Raw genomic sequence first — 18956 nt, forward strand, 5'->3', positions numbered from 1 at the left:
TGATATCATATTGTGGGATGGAGTTAGCGAAAAACTTGAACACCTAAGACACAGTTAGCTCCTGGAGTGTATGGCTTTCCCTCAGAATATTTTTTATCCAAGGAAGAACCCACTTTCATAAAACTATTCTATCTGTGGTGCAAGATATATCAGACACAAGAAATTGAAAATCAAGAATATAACTACTCGAAAAAAGGCAAGAACTGAGAGGTAGGGTTATTACCTAACCATCATTTAATATGTAATGGGTGAAAATTGCTAATACTCATTTTATTAATAGAATAATATTTTGTGTTAGGCTGCATTATTATGAAATACTATACAAATAAAATGCCGACTATTCGACAGCCTGTTCAGTGGTTCTTTTTTAAGCGATTAACTGAAGGGCAGAAGGCTGACAAAAAATAACATCGGGGAAGATCAGTCACGGTTTCGCAGAAATTATGAATGTGCAAGACAATACAGGGTACACTGACGAAAGGCGAACTTTCATTTATAGCATTCGCAGGTTTAGAAGAGCCCTTCGGAAGTGTTGAATGGAATGCACACTTCGAAATTCTCTATGTAGCAAGGGTATAGTGAAGAGAGCAAGATGTTATTTCTAACTTATACAGAAAACGGACTGCCGATATTAGAGACGAAAGACGTGATTGATACGCAGTAGTTAAGGAAAGAATAAAACTGTGTTTAGCTTATCACCCTTATTATTCAAGCTGTGCATTGAATAAGCGGTAAAGAAAAACAAAGAGAAATTAAGAAAAGGGAGAAATAATGTCTATACTTTTTAAAATGATATTTTAATTTATCACAGATGAAAATAAACTTCATGGATTAGTCCGAGTAAAAGATAGTACCTTGTAATGGGGTTGCCAGGTGAACAGCGACAAGAGTAAACAAAGGTAATGCACTGGAATTGATTTAAAAAGACTCTGTGGGGACAGTTCTGGTATTTGGGCAACAAAATGACTGCCAACAGCAGAAGCAGAAATGGTAACTAACTCGTACTGACAGTTTCTACTTCGGCCATTGCCGGTTGCTATTTAGAACAGACAGAGAGGTTCAGTAAAGAAGCGCGCTCACATAATGCTTTTGAATATCGTCATGGACAACATCATAACGAAATATCTCAAGGATCGACATAAGACGATATGAAAATCGTAGCATTTTCCGATGATGTGATGAATGGGCCGCGCGGGATTAGCCGAGTGGTCCCATAAAATTTCACACACATTTCAACTTTTTTTATGAATGGGAAAGAAGTTGAGCAGAAATTGAAAGAACAAATAAATACCTGGCAAACAGTAACTGGAGAAGTAAGCATCAAAATAAGCGTAGCAAATGTGAAATAATTAAAATTAGCAGGAAAAATGAAGGATGTAAGTTGTAATGGAAAAGTTTTTAAAGGACATAGATGCTTTCAAGTACCTGGGAATTAAATTAACTAAAAAGGCAATATTAATGATGAAATTTCGGAGAGAATAGAAAATAGCTGGAAATTTTATTATTGTGTATCGGATGTAATTAGAAATTTGAAAATACCTGTCAAAGCAACTCACATTATCTGCCAGTTTTGACTATGGATCAGTATGTTGGACTTTTGTGTAGAGTACAAGCAACGCTTTCTACGAGAGATACTGGGTAATACGAGACGGGTCAGGATAAGGAATGAAACATTACGAAACAAGCCTGCAGATTAAGCCCTAAAAGAAACTATGGGAAGTAATAGGCTTAAATGGTTTGGCCACATTAGAAGAATGGAACAAGAAGAGCCCTCGAATGGACAGAATCAGGACGAAGACTCGTTGGAAGACCACCAACAAGATGGGGAGACCAGGTGAAGGATGACATGAACCGCAGAGGACTGCAGAGGGAGGAGGTCCTGAATGACAGACTGTGGATGGAAAGAGAAGCGTGTATGAGGGTCTGTGAACAGCTAGAATAAACATAAGCGTTTCAGGAAGAAGAATGATAAGTAGACACACAACGCTTCTTTAAAATCTTACAGAAATTTCAGTGTTTGATAGTCTTCTCTGAAGGTAATAGCCATGGGTGTAGCCTCTTACATCATCAAGGGTGGGCTATTTAACAGATGATGTACTGAATCGAATCAAGCATGAAAAAAATATATGTTACTATTGAACCGAAAGACAATATCGGTTGATAGGATGCAGTCTGAGGAATCAAAACATAATAAATTTGGCGATGGATGGAGGTGTGGCGGTAAATATATATTGAGGGAGACCGTAGAATGACTACAGACAAATGTGGGGGTAGATTGCAGTAGGTAGGAAGCGATGCAAATGCTTTCGCAGGGCAGGCTACCGTAGAGAGCTGCGTCACATCAGTCTTAGGAGAGGAGTCAACAAGAAACTCACTACGAAACATGTGCTGTGTCAGTATGTTTCCTGTTGATGCGACTGTCATTACAGCTGCGCGATAATTAATTCCCTCTACTGTAACACTTTAAGGAATAATAGTGTTTACTGAAGAGAATACCTAACAACTTGTAACCAATGTTAATAAAACTAACTCACGAATCGAATGTAAGATTTTTGTGTCTGCATCACTGTACTCTGCGCAAGAATGTTAGACCTTTACGTTATGCAAGGACGTCCCTCTAAAATATTGGGAAAAACAGAATTACAAGTATTTTCCATTAAGTCTCATTTACACCTTCACATATATTCTACATCTTCTTCTCCTTTGGCCTCTGAAAGTCCTTTGGTCGCCTCACAGTCTCTTCCTTACATGTCTGTTCTCTGCTTTTCTCGGAAACAGTGACGCATTTAAAATATTTATTACAGGCCTCCAGGTCATGTAGTTTTCTCTTAGCCTCCGAATTGGACATTATCATGTATTTTTTCTTGTTTCAGTTCAAGCCTAACTGTCTAGGATCTCTACTTTGGTAAGTTCAGGAAACAAAACATCCCACATTCTTGCTTCTGATCTACCCTTCCTTCTCGTGGAAACCAACACTCTTTTCATTGTTCTTTTGGGCATCGTAACAGATGGAATCTACCAATACGTCCTCCGCAGATTTCCCCGAGATTTAATAAGTCTTAAAAATACCTTTTCCTTGTATAAGATGTTGTATCTCATGGTTTCTCCTACTCTCCAACCCTCTGCCTGTCTCACTGACTCATAAATTTTCCGCAAGATTCCTTTTATCAAACGTCCTCAAACTGATCACACGCGATTCTGTCATCGTCCACATTTCTGACACATATGTAGTAACGAGTCCTACAGGGGAATTACATGCCCTTAACTTTGAATACCTTGTAAATAGAGAATTCTTAAAAAAACTCGTTCAATCGCATAATAGGTTCTACCTCCTGTTATATTACTGTCACTAAGTAAAAGGACACGTAGATAACGGAAACAGGTCTCCAGTTCATGCAGCTATCTCCTAGCCTGCGAATTGGACATTATCATGTATTTTGTCTTCTTTGAGTTCACATTATGCCTAATTCTTCCTTCTTCTACTACCATTAATTACTCCATTTTTATAAAGGTACTACTTTCTCTGGTCATAATTGCACTATCACATAAATATGCACATAAATGAATGAATTTAATCATTATTGTGCCGCTCTTGCTTGTGTTTTGTATCAGACTATACAGTGCTAGATGAAACAAGACTGCAGAGAGACAATCACCATGTTTCACTCCCTCTACAAAATTGTAGTTCTCGATCACTATTGATATTCATCTTGTGCTCTTCATCGGACCGAAAAACCCAAGACGGAGTCTCCCCTCCATTAGAGACATACGATTATTTTCAACGCAAATAACCATCTTTGTGATTTATGCAATACAGTCGTTTTAACACCATGGTTTTGCATGCTGTAAGCTAATAACCCTTGTGTTAAATTCAGATTACTTGGAAATATGTACCCTAAACATGCTGTTTTTTATTTATAAAGTTTGTGGAGATATGACATTGTAAAGCTGTCCTAGTAGAATGTCTTAAAGGAACAGAACAACTAAGTAACAGGTATAGCTTACTTGGTGAACCTTAATAATAGCGAGCATAAATGCACATCTGAATGGATTCCATGACTGTACTACCTAGCGATAAGGCCTTAGCAAGTTTACAGAAGCTTGTAGCCAAGTTAAACCGAGTGAGAAAGCTCAGTCTGTTAATATGATATTTTCTAATTAGAAGACCGAAACTGAAGCACACTGAGCAATCACGCCATATATAAATTGCGTTTCCTGCTGATTCTTGTCTTCTGGCGTGAGAAACAAGCAACGAAACAGCGGAAGAGTTTTACTGACTGTAGTTTTGGGATACGTGTTTACTGATTGTAATAGCGGATCAGTAAGACCTATCTCTGCTAAGCCAGAAAATCTTTAACATTACGTGAGACAGCTCGAGACAGATTGCATATTGTACTCCCAATCGTAGATATATTAGAATGTTTAAACTGTAACAAGGGATCACGAATAAACAACGTAAACTTTAATTCAACAGAGTATAATTTTATCGGAAACATGATCATGGTCACAATGAAGTACAGACTCGCCCATGCATGGAACAATTAGAATATTAAGTATCCATAAAAAATGATTTCAATTAAATTTGAAAAGCATTAGAAAACAGTTCACTAAAAGAGGATGAGACGAATTCCACAAAGCAATTCGGATCTCACCAAACGACGGAAGGTAAGTTGAAAAATGAGATACACTCCTGGAAATGGAAAAAAGAACACATTGACACCGGTGTGTCAGACCCACCATACTTGCTCCGGACACTGCGAGAGGGCTGTACAAGCAATGATCACACGCACGGCACAGCGGACACACCAGGAACCGCGGTGTTGGCCGTCAAATGGCGTTAGCTGCGCAGCATTTGTGCACCGCCGCCGTCAGTGTCTGCCAGTTTGCCGTGGCATACGGAGCTCCATCGCAGTCTTTAACACTGATAGCATGCCGCGACAGCGTGGACGTGAACCGTATGTGCAGTTGACGGACTTTGAGCCAGGGCGTATAGTGGGCATGCGGGAGGCCGGGTGGACGTACCGCCGAATTGCTCAACACGTGGGGCGTGAGGTCTCCACAGTACATCGATGTTGTCGCCAGTGGTCGGCGGAAGGTGCACATGCCCGTCGACCTGGGACCGGACCGCAGCGACGCACGGATGCACGCCAAGACCGTAGGATCCTACGCAGTGCCGTAGGGGACCGCACCGCCACTTCCCAGCAAATTAGGGACACTGTTGCTCCTGGGGTATCGGCGAGGACCATTCGCAACCGTCTCCATGAAGCTGGGCTACGGTCCCGCACACCGTTAGGCCGTCTTCCGCTCACGCCCCAACATCGAGCAGCCCGCCTCCAGTGGTGTCGCGACAGGCGTGAATGGAGGGACGAATGGAGACGTGTCGTCTTCAGCGATGAGAGTCGCTTCTGCCTTGGTGCCAATGATGGTCGTATGCGTGTTTGGCGCCGTGCAGGTGAGCGCCACAATCAGGACTGCATACGACCGAGGCACACAGGGCCAACACCCGGCATCATGGTGTGGGGAGCGATCTCCTACACTGGCCATACTCCACTGGTGATCGTCGAGGGGACACTGAATAGTGCACGGTACATCCAAACCGTCATCGAACCCATCGTCCTACCATTCCTAGACCGGCAAGGGAACTTGCTGTTCCAACAGGACAATGCACGTCCGCATGTATCCCGTGCCACCCAACGTGCTCTAGAAGGTGTAAGTCAACTACCCTGGCCAGCAAGATCTCCGGATCTGTCCCCCATTGAGCATGTTTGGGACTGGATGAAGCGTCGTCTCACGCGGTCTGCACGTCCAGCACGAACGCTGGTCCAACTGAGGCGCCAGGTGGAAATGGCATGGCAAGCCTTTCCACAGGACTACATCCAGCATCTCTACGATCGTCTCCATGGGAGAATAGCAGCCTGCATTGCTGCGAAAGGTGGATATACACTGTACTAGTGCCGACATTGTGCATGCTCTGTTGCCTGTGTCTATGTGCCTGTGGTTCTGTCAGTGTGATCATGTGATGTATCTGACCCCAGGAATGTGTCAATAAAGTTTCCCCTTCCTGGGACAATGAATTCACGGTGTTCTTATTTCAATTTCCAGGAGTGTATACGCAAGCTTAAGATCGGTAAAAGCTGTAACATGAGATCTCAGATTGATCAACAGAAAGTCAGTTGAGTTCTACTTAATAACGCGTACTTATACCTAAAGCACAGCTGCTCACAAGGATCCAGTGTGGGCTGTAGTTATTGTGTTACATGGGAACTAGGTAGATACCGTGATGCGTTGATACGGAACCGACTCGGAAAAAAAGTTCCAATTACGCCCACGAGATGCAAATTTGATATTCTGAATGCAAGACAGACGTATGGAAATGTCCATGTGTAATGTATTAGGAAAGAGACATCGGAAGACAGGTCAAACAAGTGGGAAAGGAATAACGCTGATTTTATTATTAACCATCGATTACACAATATGTTTGAAATTAGCAACAGAGATGTCGGTGAATTGCTCCACCCGTAAAATCACGTGATCAGTAGTTGCTCACAGCAGTTCCGGTGTAATCTGAGCAACATGTTGTTGTATGTTTGCCTTCAGATCCTGGTAAACGAGTTCCTTTAGATGTACCCAGAATCAAATGTCACATGGACTCGTATCAGGCGATCTTGCAAAATCATCTGGAGAAAGCACGCTCGTGGAAGGCAGCATTAAGCAGATCTTTCAATGGGTGAGTGATATAATATCTTGCATGAAAGCTAGTTGTCACACAGTTGTGCTCTTCCCAGGCGGGGATCACAAGTGGTAAAAGAAGGTCCCGATAACGTGCAGACGTCATGGTACCCCAAACAGGCCCTCTGGTTGTATTCTTTTAAAACAAGAACGGACCAATAATAAAGGCGTTTGTGAATCCACGCCACGAAGACACATACGGTGCTTTCCATGACTCTTCGTGAGCAACACTCGGTTTAACAGTACAACAGTATTGGTGGTTCTGCGTGTTCACGGTACCCCGTGTAGTTTAAAATGTACGTCGTCGCCACACAGAAAGTTGCCAGTGAAATGTGGTTCCCCACTTTGGCGTCAGCACAGGTAGCTGTTTGATGAGAGACCCAGGCAATAATAAGTAAATATTTATATTTCAAACACCATTTACAATTAAATAAAGAGTTCAACTAACATTTATTTTAAAGGAGTAATTTACAGATCACTTATAATGAAACTCTTTAAATCCTGTTTGTACAGCTTTTCCAAAAACTACGAAACTAAACTTTGAAGAAGAAGCCTTAGGTAGGCGCCATCGGTGACAGTCACTGCCGGTTGTGGCCAGTCACCATAAGAGGAGCGCACAAGTGAACCCGCAGGCATGGATATAAGGCCGTAGCAATCGAATCAGTACAACAGACTAAAAACCAAAATAACGTTTCAAATAAAAAACAGAGCCCCAACAAACCCCTTTTTGAACAAAAGCTAAAACCCTAAAATCTTAAACAACGACACAGTGGAAATATTTTCAATTTCAAGAAAAGTTTGGATACGCAGCTTCCCTATGCGTACACGGCCACAAATAATTTCAACCCAGAAATATGCAATCTCTGTCCAAAATGCTTCCAGGAGGCCTCCGGTTTCAACAGTACTGATCATAAGAAACGTATTACAGTTAATTATAAGTGTTGACTAAAGAACAATACCTGCTTGAGGTTTAACAGCTATAAAAATTTCAGGTTTGCAACGGACAGATCTGCAGTAAAATTTACATTTGTATTGTTAACCGCAACGAAACAGAAAAAAACTCCCATTTAGCGGCCCTTCAGCGGCAACTGCCGCTTGTGAATTAGACTGCTTAATGAGGTGGGTGTTCATCCCGCAGGCAGCACAATACGCTGTAATGACTCCTGGGTGTATTTGAAATTGCACCGCAGCTTTACAGCTTGAGAATTTCATAAAATTTTCTAGGTAACAAAACGTTTTAATACATTTTCCCAGTATGAAGCTACATAATATTTAAGGCCAGCATTACTAAAAAAATCGAAAACGCTATATTCTGCACATTACTATAAAAATATGGTTTACTTGGTCTTATTAAGCAAAGTGAAATCTGAAAATAAAGACTAAGAACATTCGTTCAGCAGTTGGCCTCAATTCGTTTTCACCCTTTAGTTAAAAAATACAAAACACACAAAGGATGCAATGCCTATGTCGTGCGTTGCATTCACCTGAAAACTTTCACCAGACACAAATATCTGCGGAATCAATGACGCTTAAATTTGTTTTGTTTCCTATTATACAATTGCACAAGCTGCTACTGCAGGCATTACAGAGAATGTCAACTTGAGCCACACGCCGCCAAGCACATAAAATTTGCAGCACCACATTACACAGACAACTGAGTTGCTCACCAAGTTATATGTAGTCTCGACAAACAGTCAGGTGAATTAATACACGCACATTCCCGGTTCAGGCAGTCGGTTTCAAAGTGTGGAAATCTAGGGCAAGGCGTGTCAGCGATCAGGGCCGCACGGTGCATCCCAGTAACCATGCAGGTGATTGTGTATACGGTGCTGGGTGGCCAACCACCTCCTGGAGTTACGGCACAGCTGGTCCCTACTCACCGCATTTGCACCCGATATTGCTGCTAACTTCCTGATACCTGAACGAGCTGTCAGGCTACGACTGTCCCTTGTAGTTCTGCATCACGTGTGCCACTTGCACACGCTTTCCAGGTCTCCCGGCTTGGTTCTCAGTCAAAGTTTACAACTCCCTTTGGGAAACAAGATCGGTAGGAAGGAGCATGGCTCAACTAGATACAAAAGAGAAAATTCAGAACGTTGCTGCAAATCATGAGGTTGCAGCTCTTGCACCGTCTGGGTCTTCTACGGGTACTAGTGAATAATAGGCAGCAAAACTTCCTGTACTGTCCATCGTGGGAAGGACAGTTCGCGTGACAATGCACGAGCACTAGCACTAGCCTGGGCAAGGGCTGCATGGCCAGTAGCAGAGTAAGCAGCCCTGTCAATGACTTCCTAGGACAGAACGCCTTCCCCCTCCAGGTGCCTCACCAAGCTTACCTGTTTCGTACATTTTAATTACGATCATCTATAGGGACAGTTTCGCATCCAAAATGGTCGAAAATTTTAATGTATTTATTGCATTTTTTGAAAGGAAAAATTTCGAATTTTACGAAGCTTATGTATCTAGAACATTGGCACGAAGAGATTTTTAATCCATGCACTACAATGGTTTCTACAGCTCATTGTTCCAAGCAGTGTCTCGGCCCCCGTGGGACGCTCTCAGCAGGAGGCCCCCGGATCAGGTACAAAACATGTCGTGCAGAGACGCACGTTTACAAAATGATTTGTGTTTCAGTGTGCTTGTAAACATATTTCCAGAAACGTCTGACGAACAACGTGTGCAGGCTGCAGGAGGCAGTACATCCAGCTCAGCCAGATCGGCTTTTCTCTCCAATAAGGACGAAGGTATTGCTCTCCAGGAACAGTTCAAACAGTTCGAGTTATAGGGAAAGCTGATATATCGTCTTGGTGTTAAATACCAAGTGTAAGTAGCGAAAACGTATTTTTTGGGTCAAATTGCGATCAAAATCGGTCAGAACATAATTTTTGATCCGCCATATATGATTGGCCATTTCGAAACTCTAACTTCAGACGTGTGCGCGGTGACATCAAAAGTATATAATGATATGTAGTTTTTGTAAATTGAAATAATAACATACATAAAAGTTTTCTCTGAACTTTAATCAGGTTTTTCTCAATACCCAATATGTCAAAACTGCGTGCAGCATAAAATTAAAATTTTTCAAGCTATTAACTTCTACCTTTGACTATCGAAAAGTAAGGACATTTCTTGAAAACTTGTATCTGTAATACATGAAATTTGTTTGTATTAACTATTTTTTGTAAAGCCATAAGATTGAACAAATCCCACAGAAATCAAACTCAAGGTTCGTGTTAGCACCATATCGTTAAATTTAAGGTATTTCATTGTAATTAGGTAAAAGCTCCCATAAATTGACTGTCGTCTCGACTGATGTTACCCATTTTCGATTTCACATAACTACTGAGGGACTACACCGTACGCAGTCTACGTACTTCAAATTCGCAGTCTCTTGATCAAACCATACGACCGGCCCCACTTTTTTGTATTGAAAGTCTATAATAAAGTTCGAAGTACGTTCAATCATAATCCCCATGTATTTTCACTGTCTCAAAAAATTTACGAACTTTGCCTACTTTTTGCCCATTTGGACGAGAAGATGGCCTTAAACTAGTTATCAGACCTGTCCTCAGTCTTTTCAGTCGGCGATACTCTCAGTGGAACAATGTAGTTGCTGCCGCTGAAATAAAACAGTTTCACTATCAACGCACGGTCTCTCTTGTCGACGTCCATGCTGTACACTCACATTATGGCTTGTCAATGACAACATGAATGTCACACAGACACACAAACGGTGTATAGTGTCAGATTTCCGCCTGGTGGTCAAGACGGGAAATAATAATTTTCCTGCGTAAATCGGTTCCACGTTAACGCATTAGATTTGCTACCAAGTTCTGCTGTCATACGATACTTACAACGCACAAAGGACCTTCGTGAGTAGCTGCACATTAATTATAATCAGGCGGTCCATTACTCAACCATAGCAGCGCCGTTGCACTCCGAAACACGCCAGCGGAATCCCAAACCAGACCAGCCTTTACTTCATCAGTTTAAACTGGTAGTTCTTAGCTGAATACTCGGCACACACGCCTCTGATTGGCGTTACATTCACCAATGAGTTTCACTTCTATGTCCCTACAGAGTTGGCCGAAGACTGAGAATCTTTAAGAAATCGATTGCTCGGTACGGTTACATCTTTCCAGGAGGTCTGTGGCTTAGAATACGGGGAAGAAAAATCAGTTGTGAAAGCTATAGCTGTGAAGACGACTTTCAATACATTTAGGGTCGATTGAAAGCAGTTTTCCTCTGCCTTATTGCAAGTCAGAATTTTCTTGCTTTATTGAATTACTTTAATTCTTCTTTCTCACAAAATTTTGCTGTCAGCCATTCCTTTTTCTTTTTCGTAAATAGCCTAAGGGGATTTAATTTTGGTTGTTTATGAACCTTTACCTATCTTTTCTTGTGTATCTGTAGCATTCTCAGTCTTCCTGCATTCCCGTCTTCTATTGCTAATCTGCATTCCTTCGAAAACGATTCATGTCTGTCCTTTCTTCTTATCAATTCTGTTTCTTCTACTGCTCCTTCAACAGCTTCTGGCTTGTGTTCCACCTGTCTTAGCTTCCTATCAGTTTCTCCTCTGCTGTCAGATCGTCCTTAACTATTATTTGGTATAATTTGCAGTTTCAGGATCATTCAGTTTCTTTTGTATTCCAATGTAATTTTTTTTCCATTCCAGTTTTGTGTATTACACTACAACGCAGTGGTCCGAGTAACAGTTTGTACCCAGTACTCTGTACGTATGTGACAAACAACGCAGGACGTACATTTTCTAACATATGATATATTTGGTTAACTACTACAAAAACAGTCGATTTACGTGTTCCAACGCGTATCCTTTTGTGTGGAAAACAGCTGGTAGCGAACGGACGTAGCTTCATTCTCATTACTTTCATCCTTTAAAGTGTATTTCCCAAAAATTACTCCACGTACAGTCCACCTATTTTAAAAATCAGATAAAAATTATCTTGGTACTTTTCTAAGAGAGAGTCTCCACTCTTCCAATCTGACTGTGTAAGTGTAGACCAGATGTGGTTCAAAGAAATAGTATCGACGGCAATTGAGAGATACAATCGTATACTATGTAAACTAATAAAAGATGGTACTAATCCCCCCTTGGTACACAAAAAAGGTCAGAACACTGTTGCGGAAGACAGCACGCCGAATTTAAAGAGCGGAAAATCCCCACTACAGAGGCCGTTATACAGAAGTTCGAAATTTAGTGCAAACGAGATGCTTTTAATACTTTCACAATGAAACTCTACCTAGAAATCTGGCACAAGACCCAAAGCTATTCTGGTCCTATGTAAAGTACACCACTGGCAAGACTCAATCAATACTTTCACTGTGATACAACAATGTTGAAGTTATCAATGACAGTGTCACTAAAGGAGTGTTACTAAACACGGTTTTCTGAAATTCCTTCATAATGTAAGACGAAGTAAATGTTCCAGAATTAGTATCAAGAACAAATGCCAGCAAGAGTCACTTAAAAGAGATATCTGTATCCCCGCCAGGTCCCTCTCAGAATATGGAGATACAATTGCTCCATATCTAGCAATCATATACAGCCGCTCACTCCTAGTCTGATCAGTACCCAAAGACAAAAGTTGCACAAATCACTCCAGTATCCAAGAAGAGAAATAGAGATAGTCCGGTGAATCACAGACCCATATCACTAACGTCAATTTGCAGTGGGATTTTGGAACATATACTTGCTTGAGATATTACTAATAACCTCGAAGAAAACGATTTATTACCAAATAACCAACAGGGATTTGGAAAATATCGTTATTGTTAAACACAGCTAGTACTTTATTCTCACGAAATGATGAGTGCTATTGACAGGGAACTTCAAAAGCACTCATATACCTTACCTTACAACCGATTTCTAGTTAAATTGCGTGCCTCTGGAGTATCGTCTCAGCTGTGGGGCTGTATCCATGTTTCCCTGTCAGAAGAATCATAATTCGTAATAATTGACGGAAAGTCATCGAGTAAAGCAGAAGGAAGATCTGGAGTTCCCCAAGGGAGTGTTTTAGGCCATTGTCAGTTACTGAAACGATTTAGGAGACTATATGAACAGCCATCCTAGATTGTTTATAGCAGATGGTGTCATTTACTGTCTTGTAATGTCATCAGATAATCAAAACAAATTGCAAAATGGTTTAGACAAGATATCAGTTTGATGGAAAAAGTGGCTAATGAAAAGTGGGCGGTCAGTCACATGAGCATTAAAAGGAAACAGCTAAATTTCAGTTACACGATAGATAACACGAATCTAAAGGCTGTAACTCAACTAAATACTTAGGGATTACAATTGCGAACAACTTAAATTCTGAGCGATCACACGTACAATGCTGTGCGGAAAGCAAACCAAAGACTGGGATTTATTGGCAGAAAACTTAGAAAATGCAACATATCTACTAGTGAGACTGCTTACACTACGCTTGTTCTCAGTCTTCTGCAATATTGCTGTGAAGTGTTGGATGCACATCAGATAGGATTTACGGATGATATCGAGAAAGATTGAAGAAGAGCAACATGTTTTTTATTATCAAGAAATAAGAGATAGGGTGCCATATATGATACATGGATTAGAGTGGCAGTCATTAAAACAAAATGGTGTTTCGCTGAAGCAGGGCCTTCTCGTGATATTTCAGTCATCAGCTTTCTCCTACGAATGTGCAAATATTTTGTTAGCACCCACCTACGTAAGAAGAAATGATCATCATAATAAAATGAGCGATATCCAAGCTCGCACAGGAAGATACAAATTTTCATTTTTCCCACGTGGTGTTTGAGAGGGGAACGCTAGCGATGTAGCTTAAACGTGACTCGTTGAACTCTCTACCAGGCACTCAATTATGAACTGCAGAGCAATCATGTTGATTTATAGATATGTATGTAGATGTAACTTTCGCATTAATGTGTCCTAAAACTATCAAAAGATCGTATCTTCGCGTTTTAATGGACGTAGTTTCTAGGTCCAAATCAGTCTGTTACTTCATTCTATGTTCTGTTATTATTCTACGTTCTGTTTTCTCTGTTGGCGCATATGCTGTTATTATCGTTATATCCTGCATTTACCTTTTATTCTGACTCTGCCGCGTCTTTCGTTTATAGGCTGAAGGCCCAATATGCTTCATTTTCACCTTATTGTTATTATAAATCCTGTTGCTGGCTGACCTTTTTACGTCACTACACAGCAGACATAGCTATCTGCCTTTTCTGCCGTAATAAAGTGCTTAAACCTCAACCGTTTATCTCTTTTGTCTAGGCTTCACCTTCGTTTTGTATATTCCAACTTGTACTATCAAATCTTTTGTCCTTTTAAAAGTTGTGTTCCTTATGTCCCATCCATTATCAAAGGCTATGTTCCAGTATTCTTCTCCTCCTCCTCCCCCTCCTTCTTCTTCTCCTCCTCCTCCTCCTCCTCCTTCTTCTTTTTATACGTTCTAGGATTAGGTCCTATCGCCTATGCCGGCTTCACCTGATTTCTTCCTCGGGCTTCCCACACTCTCTCATGTAGTAGGATTGTATTCGCTCGCTTTCTGAGGGGTTCTCTAAGCAGACGTAAGCTGTAGACGCTCTCTCTGTCCCCGCTTTCGTGGGATTACTTCTTCAGTTAATGGCTGTGCCACCAGTTCTTCCATTATAGCTTCATTTCTTGCCTTCTCTTGTGCATTCTTTCACTGAGTCTATTGTTTCAAGTTGTGTTACATCTTTTGAACTTAAAGTCCAACTTTCTGCTATATGTAGTACGTTGCGAGTGCCATCATCTGTAAAATTCATTTTGATTCCTTTTCTCGTTTTACTCTTTAGTGTTATTCTCGTCGTGGCACTAATAAGCTGATAGATATTAATTATCTTATTTATGTCTTTCTCTTTTCCAAAAATTATTTTATGTCCCATATACTGGAAATGGGACACCTGTTAAGTTATTGTGTACTAATGATATGTTTGGTCTTTGTGTGATATTTTCCTAAAACTCCATTCGTTTTGTTCTAGTTGTTGATATATTCAGGTTACAATTAGCGCTTATGTTGTTTAATCTGTGTACTTCTACATGTAGTTTGTCTTCACTGTTCTGTATAATTGCCTGGTCGCTCCCAAAAAGCATTGTGTTAAAGAATTCATCTGAGCCTATTCTTATACCTTGAGGTATTATGTCCTCCATTCAGTTCGCAAAGTCGCCGATATACACGCTGAATAGCTTTAACTTACTCCCTGCTTTACCCTAATTTCTGGTGTCAGATCTTCGCCAGTTTCTATCTTATATAAACTTTCGCATACTTCTATCACGTGCTTCTTATCTTCGTTATTGACCAAAGATTTCTTCTGAGGGTGCAGTAGAATGCTTTTTCATTCTCTATAAATGCTAGGTATGTTTCCAAATTGAATTCTCGTTTTTCTTGTGTATGTTTCAACGTGAAAATATCATCGGCACGGAATTTTCCTTTACGGAAGTTTGCTTGCTGTACTAATAAAATTAAATCAGAGATGTTTCGAAATTTTTCGAAAGAAGTTTCCCTTAATGCGTGGAGGCGGGGACTAGCTTTGATAACTTCAGTGGGAATTACGATTCTTCGGCAAGATCTACGTATATAAATATGAATATGATCTTTCGGACTTTTTTTTTGGTCATCAGTCTACTGACTGGTTTGATGCGGCCCGCCACGAATTCCTTTCCTGTGCTAACCTCTTCATCTCAGAGTAGCACTTGCAACCTACGTCGTCAATTATTTGCTTGACGTATTCCAATCTCTGTCTTCCTCTACAGTTTTTGCCCTCTACAGCTCCCTCTAGTACCATGGCAGTCATTCCCTCAAGTCTTAGCAGATGTCCTATCATCCTGTCCCTTCTCCTTATCAGTGTTTCCCACATATTCCTTTCCTCTCCGATTCTGCATAGAACCTCCTCATTCCTTCCCTTATCAGTCCACCTAATTTTCAACGTTCGTCTATAGCACCACATCTCAAATGCTTCGATTCTCTTCTGTTCCGGTTTTCCCACAGTCCATGTTTCACTACCATACAATGCTGTACTCCAGACGTACATCCTCAGAAATTTCTTCCTCAAATTAAGGCCGGTGTTTGATATTAGTAGACTTCTCCTTGCCAGAAATGCCTTTTTTGCCACAGCTTCCTAGATGTACAGATTGAAGAGTAGGGGCGAAAGGCTACAGCCTTGTCTTACACCCTTCTTAATACGAGCACTTCGTTCTTGATCGTCCACTCTTCTTATTCCCTCTTGGTTGTTGTACATATTGTATATGACCCGTCTCTCCCTATAGCTTACCCCTACTTTTTTCAGAATCTCGAACAGCTTTCACCATTTTATATTGTCGAACGCTTTTTCCAGTTCGACAAATCCTATGAAAGTGTCTTAATTTTTCTTTAGCCCTGCTTCCATTATTAGCCGTAACGTCAGAAGTGCCGCTCTCGTCCCTTTACTTTTCCTAAAGCCAAACTGATCGTCACCTAGCGCATCCTCAATTTTCTTTCCCATTTTTCTGTATATTATTCTTGTAAGCAGCTTCGATGCATGAGCTGTTAAGCTGATTTTGCGATAATTCTCGCACTTGTCGGCTCTTGCCGTCTTCGGAGTTGTGTGGATGATGCTTTTCCGAAAGTCAGATGGTATGTCACCAGACTCACATATTCTACACACCAACGTGAATAGTTGTTTTGTTGCCACTTCCCCCAATGATTTTAGAAATTCTGATGGAATGTTATCTATCCCTTCTGCCTTATTTGACCGTAAGTCCTCCAAAGCTCTTTTAAATTCCGATTCAAATACTGGATCCCCTATCTCTTCTAAATCGACTCCTGTTTCTTCTTCTATCATATCAGACAAATCTTCACCCTCATAGAGGCTTTCAATGTATTCTTTCCACCTATTTTCTCTCTCCTCTGCATTTAACAGTGGAATTCCTGTTGCACTCTTAATGTTACCACCGTTGCTTTTAATGTCACCAAAGGTTGTTTTGACTTACCTGTATGCTGAGTCTGTCCTTCCGACAATCATATCTTTTTCGATGTCTTCACATTTTCCTGCAGCCATTTCGTCTTAGCTTCCCTGCGCTTCCTATTTATTTCATTCCTCTTGACTTGTATTTCTGTAATCCTGATTTTCCCGGAACATGTTTGCACTTCCTCCTTTCATCAATCAACTGAAGTATTTCTTCTGTTACCCATGGTTTCTTCGCAGCTACCTTCTTTGTACCTATGTTTCCCTTCCCAACTTCTGTGATGGCCCTTTTTAGAGATGTCCATTCCTCTTCAACTGTACTGCCTACTGCGCTATTCCTTATTGCTGTATCTATAGCGTTAGAGAACTTCAAACGTCTCTCGTCATTCTTTAGTACTTCCGTATCCCACTTCTTTGCGTATTGATTCTTCCTGACTAATGTCTTGAACTTCAGCCTACTCTTCATCACTACTATATTGTGATCTGAGTCTATATCTGCTCCTGGGTACGCCTTACAGTCCAGTATCTGATTTCGGAATCTCTGTCTGACCATGATGTAATCTAATTGAAATCTTCCCGTATCTGTCCGCCTTTTCCAACTATACCTCCTCCTCTTGTGATACTTGAACAGGGTATTCACTATTACTAGCTGAAACTTGTTACAGAACTCAATTAGTCTTTCTCCTCTTTCATTCCTTGTCCCAAGCCCATATTCTCCTGTAACCTTTTCTTCTACTCCTTCCCCTACAACTGCATTCCAGTCGCCCATGACTATTAGATTTTCGTCCCCCTTTACATACTGCATTAACCTTTCAACATCCTCATACACTTTCTCTATCTGTTCATCTTCAGCTTGCGACGTCGGCATGTATACCTGAACTATCGTTGTCGGTGTTGGTCTGCTGTCGATTCTGATTAGAACAACCCGGTCACTGAACTGTTCACAGTAACACAACCTCTGCCCTACCTTCCTATTCATAACGAATCCTACACCTGTTATACCATTTTCTGCTGCTGTTGATATTACCCGATACTCATCTGACCAGAAATCCTTGTCTTCCTTCCACTTCACTGACTCCTACTATATCTAGATTGAGCTTTGCATTTCCCTTTTCAGATTTTCTAGTTTCCCTACCACGTTCAAGCTTCTGACATTCCACGCCCCGACTCGTAGAACGTTATCCTTTCGTTGATTATTCAATCTTTTTCTCATGGTAACCTCCCCCTTGGCAGTCCCCTCCTTGCGATCCGAATGGGGGACTAATCCGGAATCTTTTGCCAATGGAGAGATCATCATGACACTTCTTCAATTACAGGTCACATGTCCTGTGGATACACGTAACGTTACGTGTCTTTAATGCAGTGGTTTCCATTGCCTTCTGCATCCTCATGTCGTTGATCATTGCTGATTCTTCCGCCTTTAGGGGCAATTTCCCACCCCTAGGACAAGAGAGTGCCCTGAACCTCTATCCGCTCCTCCGCCCTCTTTGACAAGGCCGTTGGCAGAATGAGGCTGACTTCTTATGCTGGAAGTCTTCGGCAGCCAATGCTGATTATATATCAAAATTTAGGCAGTGGCGGGGATCGAACCCGGGACCGAAGAAGTTTTTATTATGAATCAAAGACGCTTTTATTACTTCTCATCAAATCACGTTAATCATGGAATGGAAACACACAGCAACAGAACGTACCAGCGTGACTTCAAACACTTTGTTACAGGAAATGTTCAAAATGTCCTCCGTTAGCGAGGATACATGCATCCAATCTCCGTCGCATGGAATCCCTGATGCACTGATGCAGCCCTGGAGAATGGCGTATTGAATCACAGCCGCCCACAATACGAGCACGAAGAGGCTCTACATTTGGTACCGGGGTTGCGTAGACAAGAGCTTTCAAATGCCCCCATAAATGAAAGTCAAGAGGGTTGAGGTCAGGAGAGCGTGGAGGCCATGGAATTGGTCCGCCTCTACCAATACATCGGTCACCGAATCTGTTGTTGAGAAGCGTACGAACACTTCGACTGAAGTGTGCAGGAGCTCCATCGTGCATGAACCACATGTTGTGTCGTACTTGTAATGGCACATGTTCTAGCAGCACAGGTAGAGTATCCCGTATCAAATCATGATAACGTGCTCCATTGAGCTTAGGTGGAAATTTACAATTTGATCACGTTGGAGTGAAGCCTCATCCGTAAAGAGAACATTTGCACTGAAATGAGGATTGACACATTGTTGGATGAACCATTCGCAGAAGTGTAC

The sequence above is a fragment of the Schistocerca americana genome, chromosome 1 (genome assembly GCF_021461395.2).
Source record: "Schistocerca americana isolate TAMUIC-IGC-003095 chromosome 1, iqSchAmer2.1, whole genome shotgun sequence".
NCBI lineage: Eukaryota > Metazoa > Arthropoda > Insecta > Orthoptera > Acrididae > Schistocerca > Schistocerca americana.